This window comes from Paroedura picta, chromosome 4, assembly GCF_049243985.1.
Source record: "Paroedura picta isolate Pp20150507F chromosome 4, Ppicta_v3.0, whole genome shotgun sequence".
Taxonomy (NCBI): Eukaryota; Metazoa; Chordata; class Lepidosauria; order Squamata; family Gekkonidae; genus Paroedura; species Paroedura picta.
Genome location: NC_135372.1, coordinates 111,526,278 through 111,538,411, shown reverse-complemented (window position 1 = coordinate 111,538,411; position 12,134 = coordinate 111,526,278). Strand labels below are relative to the sequence as shown.

At 44.8% G+C, this 12,134-nt stretch overlaps 1 protein-coding gene and 1 long non-coding RNA gene across 3 annotated transcripts in view; one reads left to right on the top strand and one right to left on the bottom strand.

Annotated features, from left to right (window-relative positions):
• Nucleotides 1–12,134, bottom strand: part of GPR37L1 (G protein-coupled receptor 37 like 1) — an 83,789-nt gene that overhangs the window by 35,316 nt on the left and 36,339 nt on the right. The gene's annotated exons all lie outside the window — the stretch shown is intronic.
• The window catches only part of LOC143836159 (uncharacterized), a 54,830-nt gene continuing 49,335 nt past the window's right edge, over nucleotides 6,640–12,134 (top strand). Inside the window, exon 1 of the long non-coding RNA XR_013230530.1 lies at nucleotides 6,640–6,697. This is a non-coding gene — a long non-coding RNA (uncharacterized LOC143836159). The remainder of the gene's footprint in view (nucleotides 6,698–12,134) is intronic.

The following is a 12,134-nucleotide window of genomic DNA, read 5'->3' as shown; positions in this document are numbered from 1 at the left end:
TTCTTTTGTTATTGTTATGTGCGAAGTCGTGTCCGACCCATCGCGACCCCATGGACAATGATCCTCCAGGCCTTCCTGTCCTCTACCATTCCCTGGAGTCCTTTTAAGTTTGCACCTACTGCTTCAGTGACTCCATCCAGCCACCTCATTCTCTGTCGTCCCCTTCTTCTTTTGCCCTCGATCGCTCCCAGCATTAGGCTCTTCTCCAGGGAGTCCTTCCTTCTCATGAGGTGGCCAAAGTATTTGAGTTTCATCTTCAGGATCTGGCCTTCTAAAGAGCAGTCAGGGCTGATCTCCTCTAGGACTGACCGGTTTGTTCGCCTTGCAGTCCAAGGGACTCGCAAGAGTCTTCTCCAGCACCAGAGTTCAAAAGCCTCAATTCTTTGACGCTCGGCCTTCCTTATGGTCCAACTTTCGCAGCCATACATTGCAACTGGGAATACCATAGCTTTGACTAAACGCACTTTTGTTGGTAGGGTGATGTCTCTGCTTTTTAGGAGGCTGTCTAGATTTGCCATAGCTTTCCTCCCTAGGAGCAAGCGTCTTTTAATTTCTTTGCTGCAGTCCCCATCTGCAGTGATCTTGGAGCCGAGGAAAATAAAATCTGTCACTATCTCCATTTCTTCCCCATCTATTTGCCAGGAATTGAGAGGGCCGGCTGCCATGATCTTTGTTTTCTTGATGTTGAGTTTCAAGCCAACTTTTGCACTCTCCTCCTTCACCCGCATCAACAGGCTCTTTAGCTCCTCTTCACTTTCTGCCATTAGAGTGGTATCATCTGCATATCTGAGGTTGTTGATATTTCTCCCTGCAATCTTGATCCCAATTTGTGACTCCTCTAATCCCGCCTTTCTCATGATGTGCTCCGCATACAAGTTAAATAGGCAAGGCGACAGTATACAGCCTTGCCGAACTCCTTTCTCAATTTTGAACCAATCCGTGATTCCATGTTCAGTTCTCACTGTTGCTTCTTGACCTGCATATAAATTTCTCAAGAGACAAATAAGATGCTCTGGTATTCCCATCTCTTTAAGAACTTGCCACAATTTGTTGTGCTCCACACAATCAAAGGCTTTAGCATAGTCAATGAAGCAGAAGTAGATGTTCTTCTGGAACTCCCTAGCTTTTTCCATGATCCAGCGTATGTTGGCAATTTGATCTCTAGTTCCTCTACCTCTTCGAAATCCTGCCTGTACTTCTGGAAGTTCTCGGTCCACATATTGCTGGAGCCTAGCTTGTAGGATTTTGAGCATAACTTTGCTAGCATGAGAAATGAGTGCAATGGTGCGGTAGTTTGAACATTCTTTGGCATTGCCCTTCTTTGGGATTGGAATGTAAACTGACCTTTTCCAATCCTGTGGCCATTGCTGAGTTTTCCAAATTTGCTGGCATATTGAGTGTAGCACTTTTACTGCATCGTCCTTTAAGATTTTGAATAGTTCAACTGGAATGCTGTCACCACCACTAGCTTTATTGTTGCTCAGACTTCCTAAGGCCCATTTGACTTCACATTCCAGGATGTCTGGCTCCAGGTCAGTAACTACCCCACTGTGGTCATCAGGGATGTTAAGCTCGCTCTTGTATAGTTCTTCTGTATAATTTTGCCACCTTTGCTTAATCTCTTCTGCTTCTGTGAGGTCCCTACCATTTTGGTCCCTTATCATACCCATCTTTGCATGAAACGTTCTCTTCATATCTCCAATTTTCTTGAAAAGATCTCTGGTCCTCCCCATTCTATTGTTTTCTTCTATTTGTTTGCACTGTTCATTTAAGAAGACATTCTTATCTCTTCTAGCTTTTCTCTGGAATTCTGCATTCAATTGGGTGTATCTTTCTCTTTCTCCCTTGCCTTTCACTTCCCTTCTCTCCTTAGCTATTTGTAAAGCTTCCTCAGACAGCCATTTTGATTTCTTGCATTTCTTTTTCTTTGGGATGGTTTTAGTTGCTACCTCTTGTACAATGTCGCGAACCTCCGTCCATAGTTCTTCAGGCACTCTGTCTATCAGATCTAATTCCTTAAATCTATTTGTCACCTCTACTGTATATTCGTCGGGGATATGATTTAGTTCGTACCTGAGTGGCCTAGTGCTTTTCCCTACTTTCTTCAATTTAAGCCTAAATTTTGCAACAAGAAGCTCATGATCTGAACCACAATCAGCTCCTGGTCTTGTTTTTATTGCCTGTATAGAACTTTTCCATCTTTGGCTGCAGAGTACATAGTCAATCTGATTTCTGTGTTGACCGTCTGGTGATGTCCATGTGTAGAGTCGTCTCTTGGGTTGTTGGAAAAGAGTGTTTGCTATGACCATTGTATTCTCTTGACAAAATTCTACCAGCCTGTGCCCTGCTTCATTTTGTACTCCAAGGCCAAACTTGCCTGTTATCCCAGTTATCTTTTGGCTTCCTACTTTAGCATTCCAATCCCCCATGATGATAAGCACATCATTTTTTGGCGTTGCTTCTATAAGGTGTTGTAGGGCTTCATAGAACTGATCAACTTCATCCTCTTCAGCAGCAGTGGTTGGGGCATAGACCTGGATCACTGTGATGTTGAATGGTTTGCCTTGGATTCGAACTGAGATCATTCTGTCATTTTGGGGATTGTATCCCAAGACTGCTTTTCCTACTCTCTTATTGATTATGAAGGCTACTCCATTTCTTCTGCGAGATTCTTGTCCACAGTAATATACCTGATGGTCATCTGAATTAAATTCACCCATTCCTGTCCATTTTAGTTCACTGATTCCTAAAATGTCGATGTTCAGTCTTCTCATTTCTTGTTTAACCACGTCCAGCTTGCCTTGATTCATGGATCTGACGTTCCAGGTTCCTATGGAATAAAAATCTTTACAGCATCGGACTGTCTTTTCGCCACCAGTTACTTCCACAACTGAGCGTCCTTTCGGCTTTGGCCCAGCCGCTTCATTCATTCTGGCGCTACTCATACTAGCCGTCTGCTCATCCCCAGTAGCATATTGGACACCTTCCGACCTGAGGGGCTCATCTTCCGGCGTCATATCGTTATGCCTATTGGAACTGTCCATAGAGTTTTCATGGCAAAGATACTGGAGTGGTTTGCCATTGCCTTCTCCAGTGGATCACCTTTTGTCAGAGCTCTCAGCTATGACCTGTCCGTCTTGGGTGGCCCTGCACGGCATAGCTCATAGCTTCACTGAGCTACGCAAGCCCCCTTGCCACAACAAGGCAGCGATCCTTGAAGGTTTCTTTACCAAAGCCCAACTTACCCATTAGTAAAGTCTCAGTTTCTCTAGTATTGCCCAACTATTCTCATCATGGCTTTCTTACAAGAGCCCCCAAGGTACAAAATTTGCTATAAAAAGAAAACAGAGAGAATCCATCCCTACTCTTGTATTTGGTTCCCCCTTTATGAAACCCAGCTTGCAGGCAGGCTGCTTCTCCTTCTTCACTCATTGGACGGTAACTATAAGCTTTCTTTGACCCAAACTTAACCCTCTATTGCATCTGATCACCTCTTTGTTTTTTTCATCTGTTTGATCATGTTTACCTTAAATTGAGTGTATGCTGTTAGGGACCTTTTGTTTGTTTTAATAAAAATCTTTTATTAATTTTTAAGAACTGCCTCTGCTTAAGATTTTTAACCTCCTCTCCCAAGCAAGCCCTTTCTGGGTTCCACCACCAAATCTCCAGGCATTTCCTTTCCTGAAGTTGGCCTTCTTTCATTGATCTAACTGAACTTCTGTAACGTTGCTTGAATAACCCAACCAGCCATCCCTACTACTACAATTAACCTAGTTTATAACAGCAAGCTGCACTGAAGCCATTCTGAGATTGTGATCCTAGAAGAGCAGTACTTGCTGGAAAGTCTTATTATCAGAGTGGTGTCATTTTAGTTGCCCCTTAACTTCTCTGTGGGCCAGATTGCCCTCTGTCCCAATTCAATACAAGCCATTGTTTCTGCAAAAGCTTCTCAGCTCCTTTCTTCTTTGAGAGTATTGTTGTGCAATTCTTGCAAACAGTGGATTTCCTTGGAACTTTTACCACTTTTGCTAGATGGTGCAGATGCGGAAATAAGTTCTTCAGAAGCCTTTCACATTAGAGCTGTTGGCAAACATTAACCAGGCTAAAAACAGTCTCATTACTGCTGTGTCTGGCTTGTTGTGTCTGGATCTAAATTCACTGATAATGTGTTTTATCCACTCCAGTGAGCAACTATCTCTATGCAAAATTATTTTTACAGGATTATTACCCTTTTGTCATTGTTATAAATAGAGGGGCAATGAGATATTTTGCTACTTTCCTGTAATTCCTACAGCTACTGCTGGGTACTGTCTCTGTTCCAGGTGCTACCTACTTGGATTTTAGATTAGACTGCTGTAATATGCACTGCCTAGGGCTGCCATTGAAGATTATTTGGAAACTTCAGCTAGTGCAAAATTCTGCCATGCCTGGCAACTGATGGGAGTTTGGGGCACAGGGATCTGGTAGAGGAAACTTCATTGTCTGACACCACTCTGAGAATCCCTGGAAGGGACTCTGTACTTGAGAAGCTGCCAACCATAGCATTTTTGGTGATTCCTAGAGTTACCTTATATTGTAGTGCAGAAAATGCTAACTTATGAAAAAAAATCTCTGGCCGTTGCTTGGAGCAGCTGCAGCCAGCAAAAAGAGAAGAAGAATAGCTGTTTTTTATGCCCTGCTTTTCATTGCCCGAAGGAGTCCCAAAGCAGTTTACAAACATTTTCCCCTTCTTTTCCCTACAACAGACACCGTGTGAGGTAGGTAGGGCTGAGCGAGCTCTGAGAGAACTGCTCTGTGAGAAAAGTCTTAAAATAACTGTGACTGTCCCAAGGTCGCCCAGCTGCTTGCATGTGGAGGAGTGAGGAATCAAGCCCAGTTATCCAGATTAGAGTCTGCTGTTCTTAACCACTACACCGTGCTGCTTCTCAAGAACTGCCAGTGGGAGGCCCCTGCCATAGCAAAAGGCCTGGCAGCACTAATCCTGGCTTTGGTTGCATATTAAAAAGGGAAATGGTATTAGAGAGGCATTTTTTAAAACCTCCGTGGATTTCTGTATGTTTTCTGGACAAAGTCAGGGTGCTGTCTTTACATCCAGCCTGTACATCCATAATTTCTCCTCTCTGCCATGAATTTTACTGAATGACTTTGGGCCAGACTGACCCACTCCACAGGGTAAGTGTGAGGATAACCTAGAGAAGGGGGAGGAAAATGTACATCTTTCTTTAAAGGCAAGTGAAAAATGTACTAAATAGATTAATGGGATGAGTATCTCAAAGAGTGCCTTTTCTTACACGAACCTTCCCAAAATTTTAGACCAGCTGTGCTTAAAATTCCAATTCACACAAAAACCAGATTAGCCTCTGCTTGTGGCAAGACCTTGGAATGTCCTCCAAGAATTCATTTGCAGATGTTCTATAATACACCGAACATCATCTGAATAGTTTGAATAGTATAAATTGAATGCTTCTAGATTTCTTTTTCCCTATAGCAGGGGTAGTCAACCTGTGGTCCTCCAGATGTTCATGGACTACAATTCCCATGAGCCACTGCCAGCATTTGCTGGCAGGGGCTCATGGGAATTGTAGTCCACGAACATCTGGAGGACCACAGGTTGACTACCCCTGCCCTATAGGATTCTTCTTTTGCTTGCTCTTTGCTTTAAAAAGATGAGGGGCAGTGTTGTGCAGTGCTTATGATGCTGGACAACGATCTGTCGATACACTTCTCAAGCGAGTTCCCAGAATCACTGGCTGAGAAACCTGCCCACTGGATTGCACAACAAGATACTCCTGAGAACTCCTCCTCTGGACCAGCACAGGACTGATCCTTCTGCGGAGGGCTGGGTGGTGAAACCTGCTGTGCTGTTGCTGCCCTTTTCACAGACCTAAAGTTTGTGCCCCTGGGGCCAGTTTCCTACTTAACATCAAGTAAGAATTAGAGGCTGTCAGAATTCCCCTGAAGGCATCAGCTACAGCCACCCTTCTGGGAAACATGGTGTATTTCAAGAACGCAGGGGGCTGGCTGCCTTTGATCGCTCCAGTGCTGTTGCGTAACCAACAGCATAGCAAAAGGAAACCTAAGAGTTGCATGGAAGGTCAGTTGTAAAGAAGGCACCCTAAACAACTCCGTAAAAATACTGAGACACATACTGCATATGCTGGATGCAGTGATGGACCATCAACTATGTAATATAGATAGTTGGGGGAATTCCAAAAGCATCACCTGGATGTGATGTCACTTCTGGGTTTAGATGCAAGCCCCCCACCCACTGTCTCTTGCAAGATTGACAGACAAGTGAGCCTGCTGCTGCATGGCTCAGGGCACTGGAGTTGGCAACCAAGATCTGATAAACACACACAGTGGGATGATACTGAGTAGTGTGTATGAGCTGGAGGGATTATTTTTGTAGTGAATGAACCATCTCAGATATGTATTCTGTGTCTGACAGTATCAAATCTGTATATGAGATCTAGCTTTTTTTTCTGGATTAAGTACCTTTTGAAACTTTTCATCATAAGTGCTGCAACCTTTAAGTATTACTGAATGTCCAGAGAGGCTGGAATGCTCCCCTACCTGTTTCGGAGTGTTCTGTCTATTCTGGCCAATAGAAAGGGCAGAAAGGCGTTGCTGGCAGATGTTCGTAACTCAGTGCATGAATCCCTGACATCTCAATGTGACACATCAGCTATACGAGGCGGTAAGCTCTGGCTCGGGAAACTTTATGCTACATTTCTCATTTTCCAGATGTCCGAAGACTTGGTTATTTTGGCTGCAGCATACTTACGTGGCTGCCCCTCTGGAATCAGTCTGAAGACAGTTATTCAGGTTGCTCTTTGCAGATTACTTGGCTTATTTGTGCTCAGTTCAGATGATCTCTGGCCACACCGGAAGGGAGTTTGGGGTGGCTGTTTTTTGGAACATCCTGACAATGCTTCTTGAGGATTTAAGAAACTCACAGCATTGTTTTAAAGTTGTTTGGTGGCATGGCAGGGGGGAAATGGAGGCTGCTGATCAAGAAAGTGTTCAAAAACAGCCACTTCGCTGCCATTGCAATGCCTGTGGATTTACAGCAACAATGGATGCCACAGAGCTTTTACAGTTCTGCTGGGCCTGCAAGACGGAGCTCTTCCACCAGGCATTCGGTTGCGGCCAGAGCAATTAAGATCAGAGGCCCCTCCCTGGCTTAGCCATGACACCTGGCTCCCCATGACCATGAGGCACTTCTGGGGGCTGCTGGGGGGGGGTGAGGCTTACTATTTCGTGGCCTGGGAGGGAATGATTTTAAGGAGGGTGTTTTATTATTTTATTGTGGGGTTTATTATTATAACTCAGATGAACCAGCTTGCTGGGAGCAGGGATGGATGGATGGATTAATGCAGTGGAGAATGCTTGCTGTGTGGCTGCAGCCTGAAACAAAACAGAATTTGCCTGACTGTCCTTAAAAATGGGAAATCCCTCATTTGTTCAGCAATGTCTTCATGCAAGCTTTCTTTTAGCAGCCTGTGATACACAATCTGTGCATTCCTTCTTTTACAGCTAGGCAGCTGAAATGTTGGTCGATAGGTATCCTACATACATGCATGGACCCACGTGTACATGCACAAATTGGTCACTTGATATTTTCCCTCCTTTGAGAAACCTGCTTCATAGGGGAAGATGTTCATCATACTGTTGTCTGTCAGGTTTTTTAACAGGAGGCCTGCAGACTGGGCCCCTTTGTCTGGGCAAAAAGAAACTGCTTCATGGGCTGTGACAATGTTTCTCTACCCAGGCTGCTTGGCACTTTATGATAGTGCTGGCAGGCTCCTCTTTGGTGCCTCATTAACACCAGCGCCTCCCCCTCAAGTGCTCAGCAAACAGCTCCTCAGAAAGGGCAGCATTTATCACAACTTTGCAAATACTTCAGGCAGCCATGTTCCCAGGACCAGCTGATCCCTGTGAAGAACAAAAGAAAGGCAGGCACTCAAGTGGCTTCTATTGTGAGGGATAACCAGGGCTACCCGGAGACATTAGGGCCCCCAATGGAAATAGCAATGCGGTTTTGTTTGCTAGGATAAGACCCTGCTGGGATCCTTTTGCAATGCGTATGCCACTGAGATTGAGTTCCCCAGCCAATTAGAGAACACTGGAGATAGGTTAGAATATGAAAACAAATGTAGGATACCCTCCAGAATACAGAGTGAAAATTGTGCTCACAGACACCTTTTTTAATTTACAAGGAAAGGTCAAATACCCATAATATGGATGCATGTCACAAATCAGGAAGATGCAGAATGAACAAGTCCAAAACCAGGATCCTGCATTTGTGAAAAGGCAAACATTAGTACGTTTACAAGGACCACATCTTCCCCCCCCCCCAAAAAAAAACAAAAAAAAATCCCTTAAGGAGCGGCATTTGTGTCCTTGGTGTGCATGCTTAGTTTTGTTCAATTGTTTTTATCAGTCCTCCCTGGGAGTGTAGAAGTGAAATGACCAAAGGTGCTCAGTGACCTTAGAACCATTTTTTTTTCTTTAGCAAAACAAAACTTGTATGTTTTTGGTGAGGGTGATGAATTCAGATATTGACTGTAAAAATGGCAGTGTCCTATTTGAGCCATTAGGAGACAAACATCTACAGTTAATTTCGCCCTGGTTTTCATTACTAAGATCACAGTGTCTAGAGGTCAAAAATAAATGGGAACGTGTGATGGGAGGGCAGATTCACAGCTAGGGGGCAGTGGCAGAGTGTCCGTCAAACAGCCAGTCCAGGTATGCGTCACCAAAGAGGAGTACGGGGAGAAACCAGCTTCATAGTCTCTGAGGTAATGGAGAGCCACAGAAGTGATCTGTATAACACCAAATTTAGGATGTGTTCAAAATTAACCTTCTGGACATGAACTGGTTGTCCCCTCCTCCTCTGAACCCTGTCAATCTTTTTCAGATGATAGTTTCTTATATGATGTCATTTCTTTGCATTTCAGCAGGTTTCACCCTCACCCATGCAGCAAAGGAAAACAGGGCTGTGGCAGGATTATGTTTCTTCTCTCTCTCTCTCTCTCTACTTCTGACTTTTAAAATTCCTTTTCTTTCTGTGCAGCCTGGTTCTACTAATCTGTGGTAACTGCAAACTTAATGGCATCCCATAGATATTGCTTTTTATGTGTAGCCTGTTTTTTCGTTCTCATAGGGACGCCAAAGCTGTTAATCAGGTTGTTCACCCCCTCCTTATCGGCCACAACAACCCTGTGAGGCAGGTTAGGCTGAAAGATCAGTGAGAGAGAACCCAGGTCACCTTGTGAGTTTCCAGTTGTCAGTCACAGGTCTTTGACTGCCTCGCTAACCACTGCACTCCTCTCAGCCTCCTTGACATTATTCCAGCCATTGCTGTTCTGCTGGCCTCTTGAAAGGATTCCTGCCCACAGGATTCTGTACAGAGGGAGATTTGATTCCATAGCATTCTGTTCCCTCCCTGTGTGGGTCCTGGGGGATCCCCCAGAATTAAAACTCATCTCCAGACTAAAGAAATATATATTCCACTGAATTCCCTGCCCTCTCCAAAACCTGCCCACTCCTGGCTCTACCACAAAAGTCTCCAGGTATTTCCCAACCCAGAGCTGGCAATTCTACTGCTGCACCACCCCATGATGGGTAGCCATGTTGGTCTGAAGCATCAGAACATTGTCACAAGCCTTCAGACCATGTCTTACCTCTGTTGAGAATTTATACCACATGTGGTTGACTAGCACACCAAGTTCCTCAGCTTCTGTCTGTCCCCTTCTCACTTGTGACCCAACTAGGGTCATCTCCATGGAGCTTGCTTAGAAAACAAGCCTGCCTCAAAGAACCACCTCCTCCCCTCCTGTCCAGGCCACTAGTTAAGATTGCCTTCTTGAGCCTTAGAATCAGGTGGGCAGCCATGTTGGTCTGAAGCAGCACCTTTAAGACCAACAAAGTTTTATTCAAGGTGTGAGCTTTTATGAACGTTTGGATAAAAGTTAGATTCAAATGGGTAGCTGTGTTGGTCTGAAGTAGCACAATAAAATCAGAGTCCAGTAGCACCTTTAAGACCCACAAAGATTTATTCAGGGTGTAAGCTTTCGAGTGAGGAAGAGTGCTTGCACTCGAAAGCTCAGGCCTTGAATAAATCTTTGTTAGTCTTAAAGGTGCTACTGGACTCTGATTTTATTGGATAAAAGTTAGTTGGTCTTAAAGACGCCACTGGACTTTGCTTATCTTGTATGCTTCTGAGTTTTGCATAGAAATATCACAAACCTTTAAAGCTTTGTCTTTCATGGTCTTTCTTTGACTCTACTGTTATTGTTTCTGTGTGTATGCTTGTGCGTATCCGTTCAATGGGCTCTGGCGCATAAAAAAAGCATACCTCAATAAATCCAGATTCAAATGAGTAGCTGTATTGGTCTGAAGTAGCACAATAAAATCAGAGTCCAGTAGCACCCTCAAGACCAACAAAGATTTATTCAAGGCGTGAGCTTTTGAGTGAGGAAGAGTGCTTGCACTCGAAAGCTCAGGCCTTGAATAAATCTTTGTTGGTCTTAAAGGTGTTACTGGATTCTGATTTTATAAATAAATCCGTTAATCTTTGAGGTGCCAGAGGACTCCTTGAGGTTTCTTTGGTCTTTCTTTTCATTCACCTCTGAAGCAAGATTTGATCTTGATCCCACTACACGGCACCAGCTCTGTCAGAAATGTGCTCTCGAGTTCACTGGCTAATGTATGAGACAGAGACTCTTCTGTTCCAGACCAATTATGAGTTTCACAGCCCTTGACACTTGGCTTGTTTCTCTCGGTAACTGTCAATGTTTTTGCTATGCAGGGCATTGTTTTTGTGTAGATCTCAAAGAATGAGAGAGGCAAAGCAGGTAATGTGATACTTTTCTTTGGACCAAATTCGGTTGGCAAGGATGCACAAGCTTTTCAGGAGCACGTAGTCATTTCAGGTAAATCAGGGACATGCCGAACGAGCCCTGAGGCCATGAAGGCGTCTTTGTTACACCTGTCTGGAAAAGTAGCAGAAAATTCCCCAGCCCCCAACCTCTGCCGGTTGGTGGCTTGGCGCCTGTGAGGTGCTCCCTGCCTGCCTGCCTGGATGTTTTCTTCAGAATGAAACTTCTCTGCTCTTGATTATTTCATATGGTAATTGGTAGCTGTTTATCAACCACCCCATTGACCCAAAGCAGTTTACAGGCTTTCATTTGCTAATCAAACCAGGCCAGTTTGTTATTTATCACCAGACACAGGAAAAGGGCTAGTTCTGACTCTGAGGTGCTAAGTTGGGTCGGCTGCTCACATCACGGCCTGTTAATCCCCCAAATCCCATCCAAATTGAAGAGGAGATGCTCTCAGAATGGAGCCACCAAATGTCCTTTGATTTGCAACCTACCTGCATGGCAACTCCTCTAGATGTCCTTAATGTTTTCGGAGGAAGAACTCCCATCATGCAAGTCCCAGACCTAAAGCTAGTAGTGGCACAGTCCAGATACAAGTTTATTGCTTTGGTAAGAACTGGGATATTATTCTGCCTGGGATGAGTTCAAGCACAGGGCAAAATACAGCGAGCTTGGCTTCTGCAGGAGGCCAGGCACTGGGTGCTTGGAGCAGCCAGCAAAGCAAAACAGTGCTGTGTAGTCAGGGTTCTTTTCATTCCCAGCTGACAGGCAGCCTGTTACTGATCTTGGTTCCTTTCTTCCATCTCTATGAATTCTTGCACTATTGTGTTAACCTGCACAAGCCAATATGGCATAAAGTTTAGAGAGCTGGACTAGAACTGGGATGGTAGTGGTGATGATGGAAAGCTACAGCCAATTTATGGCAGCCCTATAGGGCAGGGATTCCCAACCAGGGGTCTGAGGGAGCTCTAGAAGGGAACTGTGACCTTTTCCCACCCGCCTAAAAGACCTCAGCCACAGGCTAGGGAACTGGCCATTTCTATTACTCCTCCTCCTGAGCTTGAGTTCTCTCGTGGTTTCTGTGCCCGGGAGAGGGGCAGAGCCTGCATGCTTACTCCCAGCTCAAACCTCCTCCTGTCTCCCCCCCCTCCCCGTTCTTGAGCCTGCCTGTTAGTGGTGTCACTTCTGGGGGTGTGGCAAGGGGTGTGGCCAGTTGACATCACTTCCAGGGCTCCTTGAAGCCTGAAA